Source organism: Diaphorina citri, unplaced genomic scaffold, assembly GCF_000475195.1.
Source record: "Diaphorina citri unplaced genomic scaffold, Diaci psyllid genome assembly version 1.1 scaffold606, whole genome shotgun sequence".
Classification (NCBI taxonomy): Eukaryota; Metazoa; Arthropoda; class Insecta; order Hemiptera; family Psyllidae; genus Diaphorina; species Diaphorina citri.
This window is the reverse complement of record NW_007378040.1, coordinates 93,969-113,107: the sequence shown is the minus strand read 5'-3', so window position 1 is coordinate 113,107 and position 19,139 is coordinate 93,969.

The following is a 19,139-nucleotide window of genomic DNA, read 5'->3' as shown; positions in this document are numbered from 1 at the left end:
TTGACTATTGTGAACATTTTGACTGCTGATACATATACCTACTTACCTAACTGTATCTACTTGAAATGAAAAGTTAATCTGGAAAATGGAAAACGAAAGAGGGAGAGAAGAGAGAGAGAGAAAGAGAGAGAATGAAAATACATTGAATAATAAATTTGTCTTCTTCTCCCTTATTTTTCCTCTGAATATATCTTTTCTTTTTCTTTCTCCTCCTTCATCTTCTTCTCCTTCTCATGTTTTAAGTATTGTACTTTATCTTGTACTTATATAATATTGTCTATCAGTTGTTATCTAATTACTAAAAGAGGGAATTGAAACATCCATCAATGAGTTTCCATATTGAGAGAATATGACATTTCTTGTACTTATCCATGTTCATACATCATATTAGACATTATTATTTGAGAAGTTTTAGAAAATGATGTTTTCTTCAGGGAGTAGGTGTTAGGTAGGTGGCACTGGTACCTAGGTTTAGGTATGTATTTCTTTGTACCTAGGTATACTATCCTTGTACTTATCCATGTTCATACATCATATTAGACATTATTATTTGAGAAGTTTTAGAAAATGATGATGTTTTCTTCAGGGAGTAGGTGTTAGGTAGGTGGCACTGGTACCTAGGTTTAGGTATGTATTTCTTTGTACCTAGGTATACTATTCCAGAAACTTGAATTCAGAATTCCTTAGTCCTTACTTTAATACCTACTTATTTGATTTTTCAGTTAGGTATAGGTACATATACATACAAATAAAGTATTACATAATTATAGGTATGTAAGTAGTTACCTACCTACCTACCTAGTAACCAATGTCCTATCTCCGATCCGCTGGTCACATGTTAACATCATGTTGATCAAAATATGGATTTCAAATTTATTTTCAAAATTTTTTCTTTATTATTATTATTATTATTATTTTAAAGAGGTTTGACAGAGGGAACTGTAACTGCAGCTATGGTCTTATCGTCCTGAAATGGAAGAGAGAAGGAAGACAGGATAGGAGAAAGCCAGCCGTCCCGAGAACGAACATTATCCCATCAGGATAAAATCCGCCTACAGGTGTGGACAATCTCATCGTAGAGTGACTTCCATGCGGGAAATTCCATCACATCCCCGGAAAATACAGGGACTGAAATGGTTGGTAGTTTCAATTTGAATGCAGGTTCACGAGCAGCATTTTTCAATTTGAAGGAAGTTTCAGGGGCAGCATTAGCAGCAGCAGCTGCTGCAGCAGCGGTCTGGGTTGCGGCTCTGGCAGCAGCTTCAGCAGATTCTTGTTTTAGTTTTGCTAGGTGGGCCTCAACTTCATAATACATATCCTCAAAGGACTTGGTTTGAGGAACGGCGGGAATCGAACCCGCGGCCTTAGCGCTTACAAAGCAGACGCACTACCAACTAAGCTAACTATTAGGCTGGCTTTTTCAACGTTGAGTTGCATCTCAGATCGTAAAATTTCAAAATCAAGTTTGACTTTACAATTTGTAATCTTTGTGCCTACCTATTAGGAACCCACAAGTACCTATCGACTAGCTTCCACTCCTTCTCGGAATTATATAAAGGGAACAAGAAAGAAAAGTTCTGTGAAGTTCCCTTTTCTTCTTCTCCTTTTCCATTTCCCTAATTAAACTGATGAGTTTTTTTGCTTTTGTTTTGAAAATAGGTACCTACCTATAGAAAAGAAACATTTTTGTTTTAATTAAAAAAAGTGAACATTTAAATACCTACTAAGTTGGTCTTATTTATTATAAACGTAGACCTTATACTTTCAGAGACTGTTCTAACTTTACACTTTATTCGAATTAATTAATTTAACAAAATTGAAATAAAATAAATAGCAATTTATTTAATGACATCTACAGTTTTTTTTTCTTTTTTTTTACCTTTTCTTGAAATCAGGAACTGAGGGCTCGTTTTCGGATATTCCGGTACCTATTACATATTATTTTATTTTTATTTTTTAATCCACAATGTAGTAATGTACCCATTTTGAAAAGAAAAAAAGGCTGAGTCTAATTTTAAGTTGACTGAAGTCTGATTTAGATCTTTTCTGTCAGAGCCAGAATACTAACTTACCAAAGCCGAAGCTTCATACAGCCTAAACCATCCGTATGGGGTCTTACAGAATTTCTATACCAAGTCTTCTCCGGTAAGGAAGAAGTTCATTTGAAGGAAATTTCCTGACTTTAATTCTAATAATCCGACATGAGGGTGGTAAATTTATGAGACCTAATGGCCCAACACCTAGGAAGACCACGACAAATTGTTCAGTGAGGTTATGAAAGAGGAGACAATAATAATAATAAAAGGATTAAGAATCAAAGGTGAAGCAGGATTTATTGCTTTCCTCAGATCTCATAGGACAAAAGTATTTGACTTTTGACCCAGGGGGTGTTATAATGTGCTAGAATAAGTTTTAAATTATACAATAAAGTAAAAGTAACATATTATTATATTGTAACAAGTTTATAAATTCTTATTATGTGGATACTTATACTACCTACGACTAATGCCTGTAAGTTTTCATCAGAAATTTTCAACAATTCTATATATCTATTTTGGCAAAATCTTTGAGTCTTCTTTTACATATATTTGGAATTTTCTGCTTCAAAATCGGACCTGTGAAATGTCTATATTCTCAATACTTATGTAGGTACGTATAGTATTTTTGTTGGTCCCTGGGAAATTCTTTGTCTATATAGGTTTTCCTTCCTTTTCATATTTGTTATGACAAGATATACCGTCCCGCGTCTTCCCCTTTTTACACAAAATAAACAGAATCAGTAGTTTTCATATTAGACATTATGTTATGCTTAATTTAACAAAATTGAAATACATAGCAATTTATTTAATGACATCTACAGTTTTTTTTTCACCTTTTCTTGAAATCAGGAACTGAGGGCTCGTTTCCGGATATTCCGGTACCTATTACATATTATTTTATTTTTTAATCCACAATGTAGTAATGTACCCATTTTGAAAAAAAAAGGCTGAGTCTAATTTTAAGTTGACTGAAGTCTGATTTAGATCTTTTCTGTCAGAGCCAGAATACTAACTTACCAAAGCCGAAGAGGAAGAATATATCTGTCTATCTATTATAGTAGTTAAGTAATAAGTATATCTAATTAGTCGTTCAGTGACCTGCTGAAATCACTCAGAAAAGTAATCGAAACATTTTTGAGGGTTGATCTTAGATCTTGAGGCTAACAACCCTGCGATGGGCCTCGCAGTTAGGAAAATCTCAACATTTGCTCCGTATACCAATCGAGGGTCCTGAGGGAAACCCTTTGAAGAGCTTGATGTCAATTCAACTCTTTAAATTCTAGTATTAAAATTTAGACTTCTACTAGAATCTGCTCCTCAATAACCTCATGATTGTCATACACATACAGAAAGCCCCGAATTTGATCCACGCTAATTCAAATTGAATTGATTCCAAGGGCAAGGCAAACCTGTACTCTAGAGCTCTAGACCCCTGATAAATGGCGTGTGCCTGAAGGCTTGTGGTTGAGTCCCAATCCACTCGACCCCAAAAACATTTACTTTCCAAAGAGGTACCTTCTTTGTCACCAGAACATATTCTGCTGCTTTAACAGCTGTAGAATTCGCCAAGACCAGACGTTCTTCATTACATGTGACAATTGTGACATTTACTTTAGGACAGATTGGTTGCATCTAATAGTGTTCCCTTCTCACTCATCTGATCATAGACATACCATTTTCAAGTAGGGTATCCTGTTTTCCACTCATCCTTTTCCATCTCATATGGGTGAAAGAAAGTATGAGGAAGAGGAACGAAGGGATGAGAAAGAGGAACGAAAGGATGGGGACAAGAGGATGGGAAAGAGGAAGTGTGGAGGTGAAAGACTGGAAGTGGAAAGTGGAGATGGAAGAATGATGAAGTGACACTTTGTCTCTCTCTCTCTCTCTCTCTCTCACACACACACTTCGATCCTCCATTCCTCTTCTCTCTGTGTACCTACTTCCCTCTCTCTTTCTCTCTCTCTCTCTCTCCCTCTGTACTTCCTTCTCTCTCTCTCACGACTTCTATTTATCTACGAGTATATCCCCCCCCTCTCTCTCTCTCTCTCTCTATTTATCTGATATCTAGTTTTCAGTGACAGTTCGTAAGTTTAGTTCTTAGACGAAGAAAGAAAATGATGTTCACAGTTTTTCAGATGTTGCTTGTAGAATAATCATGAGATAGAAAGAGATAGATAGAGAGAGAGAGAAAGAGATAGTTACGTAGATAGAAAGAGACAGAAAGAGAGCGAGAGCGTGAGAGTTAGGGAAAGAGAGAGAGAGAGAGAGAGAGAGAGAGAGAGAGAGAGAGAGAGAGAGAGAGAGAGAGAGAGAATAAGATTTCTCTTACGAGTGTGTATGTGTGAGATATACCTAACACCTACCCTCTCCTACCTACTGTAAATTTTGTAAATACCTACCTACCCACCGTCTGTAAATTTTGCTTGGAGGTGTACCTACTATGTAAATATTACGTACATTATGATGATGTTAACTTTGCAAGTCGAAAGTTCACAAGTAGGATACCTATACCGAGGGGTTTTGTCAAACTTTTCATTGTACTTATCACACAATCAGGGGCTGACTGAAAAGAGAACGAAGTAGGTGTTTCAATAGGTAGCTAAAAAAAAAAAAAAAAAAAAAAAAAAAAAAATGTACCTACCAACTTCAACCTCATCAGAGCAAACTCTAAATTAGTGGATGTGTCAATTTTCTATCTTAGTGAACTGTACCTAATATTCTCGCAGTAGGTATGAAAATTCATTTCCTATTCCCTAGTGGCCTAGTAGGAACCTATAGATTAGTTTAGTACCTCGTTGTACCATTTTTTTTTTTTTTTCGTATGTAGGTAAATTTTATTTGTACAGTACATAGTATAGGTACCTACATATGTACCTTTGCCTATTAACTGAAGGATAAAAAAAGAGATTTAGTTATTTCTACACCTAACATCTATTCGTTGTGCCTACATATGGGTAATTATACGTACCTAGCTACAACAGCTACATACATAGGTACCTGTACCTACCTACTGCCTCAATTTTTCCCTTGGTAGGTAGATGGAGGAATTTCATTTGATGTACTAATTAAGTATTACCTACTTAACTAAACTTAAGTATTTTTGTTTAAAAATTAAACCCCTTACTACTAAGAGGAAAAAAAATCGTATTTATATAAGTAGGTAATATCTGAAAAGAAAAATTTCAGTTGTGTGTTGTATGAATATTGAAAAGTTCTGCAATAAATTTCATTTTAAAACCAAGAGAAATAGGTATTACCTACTTAACTAAACTTAAGTATTTTTGTTTAAAAATTAAACCCCTTACGACTAAGAGGAAAAAAAATCGTATTTATATAAGTACCTAGGTAATATCTGAAAAGAAAAATTTCAGTTGTGTGTTGTATGAATATTGAAAAGTTCTGCAATAAATTTCATTTTAAAACCAAGAGAGATATGTAAGTCTGATGAAATTTGATACACTCTTCTACATAAGTTCAGAGGACCGTGGTCCCATGTAATTACTCCCCCCTCCCTGTATGAGATCAATTGAAGTCTTACACATACAGGGTATAGAATAAATATTTGTGTCAACACTGTCATGTTCATTATTAAATATGCCTGCCTGTCTCTGTAGGAAATAAAATAAGTTTGAATTTAAATTAATAAAGGTAGGCTCTTGGCCTCATTAGTTTTTTGGGGATTTTATTTATGTAGGTTCATAGTTATGCTGAGTGAGATCTGCCTACAAAGTGGTAGAATTAAATCGTGATGTCTCATTTCTTACCTTTTTTATACTACATGCATAGAACCGAATTATTTTTATGTCCGTGTTAGAATTCTGATTTATTTATCATTTTCGGTAGAAGAATAGTTATGAAATCATAAATGTGGGTGGCTGTGGAATTTCCATGTCCATGTTATCTCCATTCAAGTATATTCACAGTCAAACCAAGTACCTATGTACATACATAGTGTAGTATAAGTACTGATGAACAGTGTAAGCAAATGTTGTTCGAAATCTGCTGAAAAGCTGGAATCTTCTTTTGCTTTCTCTCTTTGGAAATCATAATCAATATGATATTATCTATGTAATGTTTCTTTTATTTATTTTATTATCTATGTTTACGGAACAAAACCAAAATCATGATGATGAAAAAAGGAGAGCTTTGTTAAAGTCTCAACTTAAACAAAAGAGTGAGGTCTATTTATTAGGTATACTTAATGATACAACATAGAATCTAGTCATCAATAGCACAAAATGTATGAGCAAGAGGCAAGAGCCGCCATAAAGCGTGTAATGTTGATGTGTTTTTCAAACAGAAAAGGAACTAAGGAAGGAATTGAAGAAAATTCTTATCCAAACATTGCCAAGACTGTAGAAATATACAAGACGCACCGAATTCACAAAGGGGAAATGTTTCTAGATTGAACAACAAAAACTATTCTCACCTTTGTATACTTTGCGCAATGGCAAATATTTGTGATAGTTTCTTGAGGAATGTTTATTTTTTAGCCTCAACAAAATATACAAAGACTCGTTTGTCATCGTAAATAAATCAATAATGTTGTCAATAGTACCTCTACCTCTGCTGATCATTTAGAATTTAGATGATGAAAGAAAAGATAGGAACACGGAAGGACAACCTAATATCTTTTGTCAATATTTGTGTCATAGACTATTCTCACCTTTGTATACTTTGCGCAATGGCAAATATTTGTGATAGTTTCTTGAGGAATGTTTTTTTTTTTTTAGCCTCAACAAAATATACAAAGACTCGTTTGTCATCGTAAATAAATCAATAATGTTGTCAATAGTACCTCTAAGTATAGTGCTGCTGATCATTTAGAATTTAGATGATGAAAGAAAAGATAGGAACACGGAAGGACAACCTAATATCTTTTGTCAATATTTGTGTCATAATATTTGACATGCAGAATAACGGGCGGACCATCAGAACAATCTCGATATAGCATCATGTCTGAAAGGTTTTCCCCAAATCATTATCTAATGGTCCCTGGATCATAAACATTTCACAATATAGGTTCATGCAATCAATGAATCCGGACTGAATTTTAGAATTTTACATTTTGCTGTCTAGCACGGAACATTCATGATTTCAGGAGAAATAATTATAAATAACAATCTCGATAGCATCATGTCTGAAAGGTTTTCCCCGAATCATTATCTTATGCTCCCTGGATCATAAACATTTCACAATATAGGTTCATGCAACCGGCAATATAACCATTCCAACCAAGCAACAATAAGGGAGGACTCACCAGAGGATTTTCACACACATAAACACTCAACAACTCAAACACTTCGACTGCCACGAATCGTGGGTCTGTCACATCCAAGAGCTCCCAGAACTGCTGACATCAATATTATGTCTCTCTATTGTTTAATTTGCAAGTTACTGGGTAGCTCCGGTGACAACAATCAATGAATCCGGACTGAATTTTAGAATTTTACATTTTGCTGTCTAGCACGGAACATTCATGATTTCAGGAGAAATAATTATAAATGTTTACCTATTTATTTTTATTCAGAAGGTATCTAACTACATAGGTAGTAGGTACTCAAGTTGCTATTAACAATCAATCTAACACATAGGTACTCTGTATGTAATAAACTTATCTGTTCTTTAGGAAAAACTTTTTGTGGGTAGGTATATTACTATCAGCTAAAACTTACTTAGGGAAGAAGAAACAGAAAAAAATATTAAATTATCAATTTTCTGTTTGAATTATCAAAAGTATTTGATTATTTTTCAACTTACCCCTCAAGACTATGAAGGCAAGGAGATTAGTGGAAATTCTCCTTTTTCCATGCATTTTCTATGTTCAAAAAATCACCTAAAAAAAGTTTTCTTTGATGTCGAGCTTAGTAAAATATGGTAGGTAACTACTCCTTCTTGAAAAAGTTTTCCACATTGTCATATGAAAATACTTATTTCCAGATTGCTTATAGATTCCAATAGAACCCAAAACAATTAAGAACCAAACAAAATATTTAAATTTCTTTCTTTTTGTGTTTTTGAAGGGAGAAGGATATCCTCCGCTTTGAGCAACCATGATTTTTATATCTAAGTCTACGCCTATTATTATAGTTTTATCTGAGGCCATAAGTTCATCCAGCAGTCCAAGCCATAGGATTTTAAAATTTGAATCTGGAAAAAACTTCCAAAAACCTCAAGATTTATTACCAGATAAACGAAGCTCATTGGAACTTCCAACCACATGCTCAAAATCCTCCTAAACCAACCAGAGATAAAAACACAACACATTATTATCAACGTCAGGAGCTCGAAGTGGCGACCTCATGCTGTCTAAACCTTCCAAAACTATAGAACATTACGTCTGTCAGTGGCGAAGTATAGCTGACAAAACTACAAATCCATGTATGATCACTTGATATGAGTTTGTTCTGTGAGAGGAAGAATATAAATATCTGTCTATCTATTATAGTACTTAAGTATATCTAATTAGTCGTTCAGTGACCTGCTGAAATCACTCAGAAAAGCAATCGAAACATTTTTGAGGGTTGATCTTAGATCTTGAGGCTAACAACCCTGCGATGGGCCTCGCAGTTAGGAAAATCTCAACATTTGCTTCGGAAAATAAAAGAAATATTGAGCTGACAAAGAGAAAGCATGGGAGTGAGAGGATGCAGTGAATAACAGAGAGTTGAGAGGAGGAGGCCAAGGCACACCCTGGGGTTTAGTGCCATTTGGTATGGTAGTTATATGATAAGTAAATCAATGAGCAACTTCCACATCCAAGAGGTGACGCTCACACATCCAATACCTGCCTACGACCTACCTATATCCTCCACTGGTTTTAAACCCCCCTCCTCAATATTCCTTCTACTATAGCTTCTACCGAGAAATTTATGACCACTAAATACATCCACTTCGGAAAATAAAAGAAATATTGAGCTGACAAAGAGAAAGCATGGGAGTGAGAGGATGCAGTGAAACACAGAGAGTTGAGAGGAGGAGGCCAAGGCACACCCTGGGGTTTAGTGCCATTTGGTATGATAGGTGTATGATAAGTAAATCAATAAGCAACTTCCACATCCAAGAGGTGACGCTCACACATCCAATACCTGCCTACGACCTACCTATATATCCTCCACTGGTTTTAAACCCCCCTCCTCAATATTCCTTCTACTATAGCTTCTACCGAGAAATTTATGACCACTAAATACATCCACTATTAATTATTATAATAATATCTACCTAATGATTTTATTTGTGAACATTAGAAATCAAATGCTTTGTTTGACTGTACCTACCTACCAACTTCAACCTCATCAGAGCAAACTCTAAATTAGTGGATGTGTCAATTTTCTATCTTATTAGTGAACTGTACCTAATATTCTCGCAGTAGGTATGAAAATTCATTTCCTATTCCCTAGTGGCCTATAAATTAGGAACCTATATAGATTAGTTTAGTACCTCGTTGTACCATTTTTTTTTTTTTTTTCGTATGTAGGTAAATTTTTTTTTTACAGTAAATAGCATAGGCCCCTACCTATGTATTAACTGAAGGATAAAAAAAGAGATTTAGTTATTTCTACACCCTAACATCTATTCGTTGTGCCTACATATGGGTAATTATAGATACGTAACCTAGCTACAACAGCTACATACACTTAGGTACCTGTACCTACCTACTGCCTCAATTTTTCCCTTGGTAGGTAGATGGAGGAATTTCATTTGATGTACTTACCTAATAGGTATTACCTACTTAACTAAACTTAAGTATTTTTGTTTAAAAATTAAACCCCTTACGACTAAGAGGAAAAAAAATCGTATTTATATAAGTACCTAGGTAATATCTGAAAAGAAAAATTTCAGTTGTGTGTTGTATGAATATTGAAAAGTTCTGCAATAAATTTCATTTTAAAACCAAGAGAGATATGTAAGTCTGATGAAATTTGATACACTCTTCTACATAAGTTCAGAGGACCGTGGTCCCATGTAATTACTCCCCCCTCCCTGTATGAGATCAATTGAAGTCTTACACATACAGGGTATAGAATAAATATTTGTGTCAACACTGTCATGTTCATTATTAAATATGCCTGCCTGTCTCTGTAGGAAATAAAATAAGTTTGAATTTAAATTAATAAAGGTAGGCTCTTGGCCTCATTAGTTTTTTGGGGATTTTATTTATGTAGGTTCATAGTTATGCTGAGTGAGATCTGCCTACAAAGTGGTAGCTCGAAATCGTGATGTGTATTTTGTCATTTTCTACGCGAACGACTCATTTCTAACAGGATGTGGTGTGAAAGCTCATATAATGGAAAATAATATCGTGATGTGTATTTTGTCATTTTCTACGCGAACGACTCATTTCTAACAGGATGTGGTGTGAAAGCTCATATAATGGAAAATAATATCAACAGCATCACCCTGTACATATGTGATGGCACAATAATTATTTATTAACAAGAGAAAACCCCCGACTCATCCCTCTGGGGAGATGATAAGGTTTCAAGACCACAGGGTTGGCGGAAAAGTATTTATTAAAAACTAATTCATTTTTTAATGCTAGTTTTTCTCCTCTTTTCCTCAACCCCCTCCCTTGTGTGTTGGCCACATGCTGCTCTAACAAGCCGATGTAAAGCTGAGTTTATCAAGCCGGAAAATAGACTTGTTTTCCCAAAGGAGCTTGTAGAAGAGAGCAGACCAAGAAAGAAGTTATAAAATATATTCAATATCCACCACTTCATCCCCTCGTATTGTGTTCATTAGGACCGAGTGTTATAGATCTTGAAGAATTTCGTTTTTCCACCATTCACCGTTTCTTCTATTTACTTACGAGCGTTTTTTTTTTTTTTATTATTATTATTATTTGATGGAGAAAAAATAATAATAATTAAACTGATACCTACCTATCTATTATGTCTAGATAGCTTTCAGTAAAGATAGCCTTTTGAGTGATCATTTCGGTGATGTTCTACGAGTATCGACAGTGACACCTCCAATGTTCACCGACCATTTTATTTAAAGTACACCAAAAACTATCTTTCGTTCTTGATCACAAGAATGTCATATGTATGTAGGTATAGGTACCTATACAAATAGCTATGTTGTAGGAAGTATAAATCACGTGGGACAGTCAGCTATACCTATGTACCTACGTATGTATATACCTATGTATATTAGGTAACCTCCCACAATATTATCTGATTCTAGTTGTTATAGTTAGATTGCCAAGACTTAAATTTCATTTACCTATGCCTTTTTGACTGTGGTAATGTAAAAGAACACTTACTTTGTTACCAAAAGTGTCGCTTTCTAAATGAATTTCACTTTAATACCTACCTACCTATACACATAATTATAGGGAGGTATATATGTAGGTATTACTAAAAAAATAAATTATCCAGCCTTATAGTTAGCTTGGAGTTTGGGGTACGACTATCTCCTACCTTATAAGTGCTAGGTCGCGGGTTCAATTCCACTCCTAGCGAATTTCATCCTAAACAGATGAGGTTTTGTTCTTATCTCGGAACGGCTTGCTTTCTCCTATCCTGTCTTCCTTCTCTCTTCGCTTTCGGGACGATAAGACCCTAAGCAGTTACAGTTCCCTCTATAATCTCTCAACATCCGAACTATAGCTGTTATGAAAAGCATGAGGTCTGATGGATTCCGCTCAATCATTGGATTTGGACTCCAATGTTAAGTTTCTTGTTGGGTGTTTATCAATCAAGCATCAATTTCAATTGTGTCCAAACAATGGGTAGTCAATTGAGGAAATCACAGATATGATGGAGGTTTGGTTAAAACCAGGGCAGGACTTGATGGCACTCAAACGAAAAATTATACCTACAATCATAATAAATATTAAGTACCTACTTACTAAATATTTTAAAATGATAGTTGAATAGATGATGCGATAAAGGCTCTTAGATACCATGAAATGAAAAATTGTGATTTTCACATGATTTAATTGAGATCTCTATTTACTTGGGTCAAATCTCGTACCTACCTTGCTTACAGTTGACTTGAAGTTGGCCAATTGACTTGAAACTTGGTACATAAATGTATCTTGGGGATGACAATAACAGATTCTGTTGTAAAAAAAAGCACTAACGACAGCGTGATAAAAGCTTAGCTTTTTGAAAATTTCACTTTTACAAGGGTTTATGCCTTGAATAGATCTTTTAGCACTAACGACAGCGTGATAAAAGCTTAGCTTTTTGAAAATTTCACTTTTACAAGGGTTTATGCCTTGAATAGATCTTTTAAAATCTGATGCATTAACATTAAATTTATTTTACTTATGTTCGAGGGTTTATATTTTTGTGAGCTAGCCATCCATCCCTGTGGTAACCTGCAAGCACTTAACAGATAGGAAGTCACTAGAGAATATTGGTCCAAAGCTCTTGGGATCCTCTGCATGATTCTCACTAGATATATATTATGTGCCTTGTCATCCAGGTGTCATTTATCAGGAACTTCGAATAGGAGACCTGTATCAGGTACTTCAGGTAGCTAACATGGTTCAGGTGATAGGTCATAACCCTGTGGATCATACTGATATTGGATTTGGTTACAGACGCACACTTTGTCAATTATTATACCTAGGTACGAGTATCTAGTACATAGGTATATTCAAATGAAAAATGTTCAAACTGTTGAGTACTTATTACCTATAATACCTACCTAGGTCCCACATTTTTTGAGAAATTCCAGAAATATAATATCCACTATCTATCAGAGTAAAGGGACTTTTCAGTCTTATTATGCTGGCAGTATAAACAAAGTAATATTCAATTCTATTCCACTTACCTACATGAATGTTAGATATGTATGTAGCTATATCTAACCATCATCTAAAATTTGGTGGGTAAGTGTAAGTATAGGTACCTCAATATTCAAACACTGACTTTATCTAATAACTACCTCTACACACTGTATAAATTTTATTTCACCTTATAATCTTCTTATCTGTAAATACAACTGATAATGTTTCCCTGGAATGGTGCGTTGTTTAAAAAATCTCTATTCTTTGTTTAAAAAAAAAAAAAAAAAAAAAAAAAAAAAAAAAAAAAAAAAAAAAAAAAAAAAATCTAAACAATTTGTCAGTTAGAATGATATGCGACAAATCTGAGACACCAAATTTGACACCATATTTTTTCTGTAAATCTTAAAAACAACTCAACTAATCCCACCTAAACATAATTTAATATTTTTGAGTGTGAATACCTATACATACATATACCTACCTGACTGAATAGACAAAGGGTGTCACTTATGGATGAAGATTGGAGGCAGAAGTATAGACTTATATGTATACATTTTGTCAACCTAACTGTCGAACTGAAAGAATGTATGGAGCCCATTGGCATACCAGACACAAACATGACATTAATACCCATAGGTATATGGGTATTAATTCCTTCCTGCATTATAGGTACATGTACATAGGTAATACCTCTGTAGTTTGGTAGGTATATAACACATGACAATTGAATGTCACTGAATGAGCCAAAAGCTAATAGGTACATGTACATAGGTAATACCTCTGTAGTTTGGTAGGTATATAACACATGACAATTGAATGTCACTGAATGAGCCAAAAGCTAAAAAATTTTTAAATTATTTTCTCTCTCAGGAAAGAAAAAAGCGATTTACTTCATTCTTGTGAATACCACCATGATTATCACGATATCTCAAATTTGAATCAAAACAATCATCATGCCATGTTGCATTGGATATGATTGCTATGACCCCAAACATATCGAATATACGTAACAACATGGTGTAATTATTTCTCCTACATGCTAGGATGAACCATGAAAAGAGATAATATTCCCCTGGGATAATCAGGGTGGCTTCCCCCTTCCTTCCTGCATGCCTCAAGAATTTTCCCGTTTATTTTGTGTATTTAGATTGAATTTCATTATTATTAGGAGTGGGATGAGGCAAAGTATCTGATTCCTCTTCCTCCCCATTCCACTTTTACAAATCTCTTAATTCCCAAATCTGTCAAACATTCCATTAATATACTCTTATATGTTCCTATCACATACATCTACGTACTTATACGTAGCTACAACTACTAGGCTAGACTCCTTGTATACATACCTACATCTACGTAGGAAGGACTGGCCGGTAGTTAGAAACCCCTGGGATAGAAGAAAGTCAGTCGTTCCTAGAACGAACCTGCCATCTACAAGGCAAGCGCGCTACACTCTAAGCTAACTAGGCTTACAATGAAATTAATAATGGTCAAATCTGCAAAAGCAAGAGGCGCGGGTTCGACTAGCAACTGAGACATGGAAATGTATCTTCATGCTCTGAACTCTGAAGAGAAGATTGTTGATCTTCATAAAACCAGAGATATTATAATGGTTGGCTAGGTGGTAGAGAATGACTGAGGTATCAACTTTGCCAAGTAAATTGCATGCAGGATTACAGGTATGTACCTAACTATGTATTGTAATATCATCTTTCTCCCAACAGTCTATTAAGTACTCCTAAAAAATATCAAGATGTACCTACTTTTTGCAATACATAAAAGAACTATCTCTTTTACCCGTGCTTCGTCAAAGTTTAGAATATATTTCAATAATGCATACTTACTCGTTTTTACCTTCAATATTTTAGGGAGGTTAGATATAGCTCCGTACCGGAAAAAAGGGGGGTTAGGGGTAGCGCTACGCGCTCCATATTAGGCTTCGCACTTTGAGAGAATACGGTCGCGCTACGCACTCCATATTGGCTTAATATAACTATACCTACCTTTTAACAGATGTTCTCCTCTACCCTATTTACAAAAATGAGGATCCATTCCTCGGAAAATCACTTTGAGGCCGTCAAAGGTATAAGCATTTAGTTTTCTCACTCGAAATGTCACCATTTTATTCATCTTCTCTACCAGGTTTTCCTTCTAGGAATGCGCATCCTCAGCATCCCAGCAGTCTTGAGTTGCAACACTATGATGATGATGATAATAATAATAATACTAGCCGAGGGGTCTTGGCTTATCAATTTTCACATCTTTTCAACAACCCCCACCCCTCTCTTTCTACAGTTAAACTCTTCCTCCCCCTCCCCCCCTCCTCTGTTTTATAATCCCTGAACGTAATTAATTACGCTACTATAGCTTTTGTACTTCATACTCAGGCCTGGTCACAAGGTACTTCATACTCAGGCCTGGTCACAAGGTACTTCATACTCAGGCCTGGTCACAAGGTGCTTCATACTCAGGCCTGGTCACAAGGTACTTCATACTCAGGCCTGGTCACAAGGTGCTTCATACTCAGGCCTGGTCACAAGGTACTTCATACTCAGGCCTGATCTTTTTTTTTGTCCTGGCTGAGTGAAATTCAAATACATTATTATACATGACCTTGTTTACGCGATACCGGGTCGGTACGTCTACACCACCCGGTAAACTTTGTCGAGAGAGGCACTAAACTTGTCGCGCGTTACCTACCTACTAAAATATCAGATCGCAGCATAGGCCTCTCTCTCTCTCCGCTCCTCAGTTCCTAAAGTGCCACACCAGACACCACACGCTACATATCAAGCAATACAGTCCACACAGTGCACACCTTTTCCAATCCACACCCCAAAGGAAAAAGGACAACGCCGGCAACAAAGTAAGGTGAAGAAACACACCAGGTGAGTGGCATTCCTCCCCCTCTTCATCTTGCTATCCTATCCCCTACAACCTGAATACCTGTTATTACAATTACCTATAACGATAAACGGCCCTGGCCCTGGTAGATTTGCTGAGACCATTTGCAATGCTTCTGATGTTTCCACAGCTTAACATTCATGTTCCGTACTCCATCTCCCCTGTGAGTTCTGTTTCATGTATTGTAAGATGTCGATATCTTCATCTCTAAATGTATGAGTTAGTGGTTCACTTAATTGTAGAACTCCAGAAAAATGCCAAGGTTCTGTAGAAGTTAACTGTGTTAGCTAAGTGTCATTCAAATTGGACAAACGGTTTATTATGCATGTAGGTATGTCGTTATGTATTACCTATGGTGAAACAAAGAGTTTACATACAATACTTACTCCATCTCAAACACTCTGAAAAGCGAAACAGAAGAAAAAGACAATTCCGTCGTCCAAATTCTTTTAATAATTATAATAATTTCTGAAATAATTTTATTTTTAAAAATGTACAATTTATTTGCATGATAAATAGAATTACAAATTTGTCTTATTGATTTACAATAATCTAGTTAAGGGGGTAGGAATGTCCAATAATTACGTGGCATTGGGTCAAAGCCTAACAAAGAACAATTAAAAAATAAAGAGGTATGTTTTCTTTTTTTTTCCAGAGAAAGAAAGGAAATAATGTTTTTAGAACCATAAAGATATCAATATTAAGTTGACCTGACCGTTATCATCTGATTTGATATTTCTAAAAAAGCAGCATACCTAACATAATAAAATTATTAATTAATTTATGAGAAATCAAGTTCAACTTGGTATGTCCATAATTCAGCAATTAAATAATGTTATACGTAAACAGATAGGTACCTACATAACAGGTGTTTCTCATAGTATGAACCAAAACTTTACATACCTACATATGTGTAATGATAATGAATCCGCGACCTTTGGGGTAAATTCTAAAATTTCAACCAAGTGCTTTCTAATTTCGTTTTCAGTGTTCGTTATTCGCAAATTTTATCACCGCAGTTACCGCTTTTTATTTTTACTTTTTTTAACGTGTCGTGCCTTAGGAACTTTTCTGTGAATTTGTGTTTTTTTCGTTCAACCGCTTTTTATGTTCCCCCGCTAAAATTCACAGTATTTTTTCGTTTCCCCCCGCAAAATCTAGTGTTTTATTTCCAATATATCACAATTTTATTCGTACCAAATTTTAATCCCGCAATAGAGTTTTATTTTATTTTTTTTCCTCGCATACGCATAGTTTTTTTGTTCCCTAGATTTTATTCTTTGTCGTTTTTTCGCATTTACCTATAGCCTCTTTATCACGCAAAATTTTAAAAACCTATTATTTTCCGTCCTTTTTGTTTCGTTTAAATTTTACTTTCACGCTTTTCTCGATCTTTTTGGGCGATTCAAAATAAAAGTACCTACGTATAAAATTTTACCTACCTATGTTTTTTTTCGTATTTTCGTTCTGTTTCGTGTTCAATGTTAAATTTCTTCAATGTGCACACTGAGATTCTTAGCTAGGCCATTTTTTGCATTTTTGAGCATTTTTATTTTCTTGCGTCGTGATTTTGTCGCTCACTTGCATTTACTGTTCGCTCTTGTTTTTACCTTGGCCGTGGCTGTATGTACGGATGTCGATGCTTGTGCTGCTGGAACTTTCTGTGGGTCTCGTGTCGTTGTTCTTACCTATTGCCTATTTCCAATTTATTGTACCTACATTGTTTCTTTATCATATCTAGCTTCGCGTCGCCATCTGCGTAAATTTGCACATTTCTTTGCGTTGTGTTTCCTTTCAGCACATTATTTTCTATATTTCAGCATTTCAATAACCGGTATTAACTACTTACCTTTTGCTTTTCTTTCCATTTTTTTGCTTTAAATCCCATCTGCGTCTGCGAACATGCCTACCGGTACACAGAACGAGAAGCTTCAATCGCTAATCTCTAAGCGCGAAAAAATATTTGAGCGTATCCAATACATTTGTGATCTAATACCAAATGTTACCAAAGATAATCTGAATGCTTTTATGGTTCGGTTTGAACGGTTGGATGATTATTATTCTAGCTTTGAGGAAACTGTGGAAGCCATCGACGCTCTTTGTCGTCAGCTTCCCTCGGAGGAGAAAGTCGAAACGTCTGCCAGTTTGAAATCTGTCGATGAATTGTATTTTCAGATAAAAGCTTTTGCTAGGAAACACGCTTTGTCCACAGTTACGAAACCCTCGTCTTCTTCATCCTTCACAGAATCCAAACCTACCGCCAAGCTTCCGAAGCTGCAGTTACCTACCTTTTCTGGAGATTTGAAGGATTGGCCTAATTTTTATTCTCTTTTTAAGTCAACCATTCATTGCCAGGAAAATTTGACCGCCACAGAAAAGCTGCAATATCTTCGCACTTTTCTCACGGGAACACCGCTAGCTATTATTGAACATCTTCACCTGTCCGATGATAATTACCAACTTGCCTTTAATATTCTAGTTAAACGATACCAAAATAAAAGAGCGCTTGCATCATTTTATTTGAACCATATTTTAGAGTTTACACCGCTTCAGAAATGTTCACTTGAAGGGCTTCGCAAACATTTAGAAACTTTTCAGTCGAATTTCTTCGCTTTGGAACAACTCCATCTCTCCGATGTAGGTGATTTCTTCATGTTTCATTTTGCATTTCTTTCTCTTGATCCTGAATCTAGGAAATTGTTCGAAAACAAAACTTCCGATGTAGATGTCCCTACCTTTGAGAACCTCATGACGTTTGTTCAGGAGCAGGTAAAAGTCTTCGAAATTTCGCAACAACAGTTGCCAAAAGCGAGCTCTTCTTCTAAGAACTTTTCCTCTGATTCTCGTCCTTTTCAAAAACCCCGATCTTTTTCCGAATTAATTTTAGGCCTAGGTCTTTTGGTCTCTACCGCTCACCTAGCAACCGTAGTCCGCATTCCAAACAACTTTCCATCCTTAGTAAACCCGCCGTTCAGGTGTCCTATATTGTAAGGAATCTCATCCGCTTTTATCATCATTTGTCCCAAGTTTTCCGCCTAAAATACCAGTGTCGAGAAGCATGAGGCTATCGTTGTCGAAATTCTTGCTCAAAGTGTATCAATTGTCTTAGGGCAATCATGAATATCAGGTATTTGCAATTTCCCAATTCCTCGTTGCCGGCCACTTGCGGTAAACTTCAACATTTCATTCGGGTCTTCTTCATATTTTCCCGCAAAATTCTGTGGTGGTTGCGAAGGTTTCTAAGGCACTTCCGCCTCTGCCCAACCGCTTTTGCTCCGCTAGTCAATCAACGCAGAGCTGCGGTATCTTGTCATTTATTCCGCCTCAAATCGCTACACCACTGTTCTTCCACCTAGGTACTGCCTCAAGCTCATAATCGTGGATACTTTGTTGTGACAAACATAATATTCGAATCGTTATCGACCCTGGTTCTATATTAGTCTGTATCAGTGAGTCCG